The 2,002-nt window shown below is 53.9% G+C and overlaps 1 non-coding gene across 1 annotated transcript in view; it reads left to right on the top strand.

Moving 5' to 3' along the window:
* Positions 1-323: 323 nt before the first annotated feature.
* LOC124746252 overlaps positions 324-2,002 on the top strand; it is a 1,909-nt gene continuing 230 nt past the window's right edge. Inside the window, exon 1 of the ribosomal RNA XR_007011296.1 lies at positions 324-2,002. This exon is cut by the window's right edge and continues 230 nt beyond it. This is a non-coding gene — a ribosomal RNA (small subunit ribosomal RNA).

Here is a 2,002-nt window from a genome sequence, read left to right as displayed (position 1 = left end):
CGCGTGTTGTCTCCCGCCGGCAATGCCACGACAGCACGCTCCCGGGCCTCTGTCGGCAGCGGCAAGCTCAGTTGGGAGCACGGGTGGTCGCACCGAAAGCGTCTACTCGCCTAACTCCGGGCGATTGCGCCTCTCTCGAACCCGACCAAGTACTTGGGACGGCGCTGCGCGCCGCCGGGACCTGAGAGGGTTTCGAGGTGTATTGTGCAGGGGAGCTCAGCCTCCTCCTGTTTGCAGAATGATTGAGCGGACGCTTGCGTGTTCGCGCGGGCCCCCGGGACACACTCCCGGGCGGCCGGCTGCTCAGCTCTAGTTGACGCAGCTCCCTGGTTGATCCTGCCAGTAGTCATATGCTTGTCTCAAAGATTAAGCCATGCATGTCTCAGTACAAGCCGCATTAAGGTGAAACCGCGAATGGCTCATTAAATCAGTTATGGTTCCTTAGATCGTACCCACGTTACTTGGATAACTGTGGTAATTCTAGAGCTAATACATGCAAACAGAGTCCCGACCAGAGATGGAAGGGACGCTTTTATTAGATCAAAACCAATCGGTCGGCTCGTCCGGTCCGTTTGCCTTGGTGACTCTGAATAACTTTGGGCTGATCGCACGGTCCTCGTACCGGCGACGCATCTTTCAAATGTCTGCCTTATCAACTGTCGATGGTAGGTTCTGCGCCTACCATGGTTGTAACGGGTAACGGGGAATCAGGGTTCGATTCCGGAGAGGGAGCCTGAGAAACGGCTACCACATCCAAGGAAGGCAGCAGGCGCGCAAATTACCCACTCCCGGCACGGGGAGGTAGTGACGAAAAATAACGATACGGGACTCATCCGAGGCCCCGTAATCGGAATGAGTACACTTTAAATCCTTTAACGAGTATCTATTGGAGGGCAAGTCTGGTGCCAGCAGCCGCGGTAATTCCAGCTCCAATAGCGTATATTAAAGTTGTTGCGGTTAAAAAGCTCGTAGTTGGATTTGTGTCCCACGCTGTTGGTTCACCGCCCGTCGGTGTTTAACTGGCATGTATCGTGGGACGTCCTGCCGGTGGGGCGAGCTGAAGGCGTGCGACCGCCTCGTGCGTGCTCGTGCGTCCCGAGGCGGACCCCGTTGAAATCCTACCAGGGTGCTCTTTATTGAGTGTCTCGGTGGGCCGGCACGTTTACTTTGAACAAATTAGAGTGCTTAAAGCAGGCAAGCCCGCCTGAATACTGTGTGCATGGAATAATGGAATAGGACCTCGGTTCTATTTTGTTGGTTTTCGGAACCCGAGGTAATGATTAATAGGGACAGGCGGGGGCATTCGTATTGCGACGTTAGAGGTGAAATTCTTGGATCGTCGCAAGACGAACAGAAGCGAAAGCATTTGCCAAGTATGTTTTCATTAATCAAGAACGAAAGTTAGAGGTTCGAAGGCGATCAGATACCGCCCTAGTTCTAACCATAAACGATGCCAGCCAGCGATCCGCCGCAGTTCCTCCGATGACTCGGCGGGCAGCCTCCGGGAAACCAAAGCTTTTGGGTTCCGGGGGAAGTATGGTTGCAAAGCTGAAACTTAAAGGAATTGACGGAAGGGCACCACCAGGAGTGGAGCCTGCGGCTTAATTTGACTCAACACGGGAAACCTCACCAGGCCCGGACACCGGAAGGATTGACAGATTGATAGCTCTTTCTTGATTCGGTGGGTGGTGGTGCATGGCCGTTCTTAGTTGGTGGAGCGATTTGTCTGGTTAATTCCGATAACGAACGAGACTCTAGCCTGCTAACTAGTCGCGTGACATCCTTCGTGCTGTCAGCGATTACTTTTCTTCTTAGAGGGACAGGCGGCTTCTAGCCGCACGAGATTGAGCAATAACAGGTCTGTGATGCCCTTAGATGTTCTGGGCCGCACGCGCGCTACACTGAAGGAATCAGCGTGTCTTCCTAGGCCGAAAGGTCGGGGTAACCCGCTGAACCTCCTTCGTGCTAGGGATTGGGGCTTGCAATTGTTCCCCATGAACGA

This window comes from Schistocerca piceifrons, unplaced genomic scaffold (assembly GCF_021461385.2).
Source record: "Schistocerca piceifrons isolate TAMUIC-IGC-003096 unplaced genomic scaffold, iqSchPice1.1 HiC_scaffold_349, whole genome shotgun sequence".
NCBI classification, from domain to species: domain Eukaryota; kingdom Metazoa; phylum Arthropoda; class Insecta; order Orthoptera; family Acrididae; genus Schistocerca; species Schistocerca piceifrons.
This window is presented reverse-complemented; position numbering and strand designations above follow the sequence as displayed.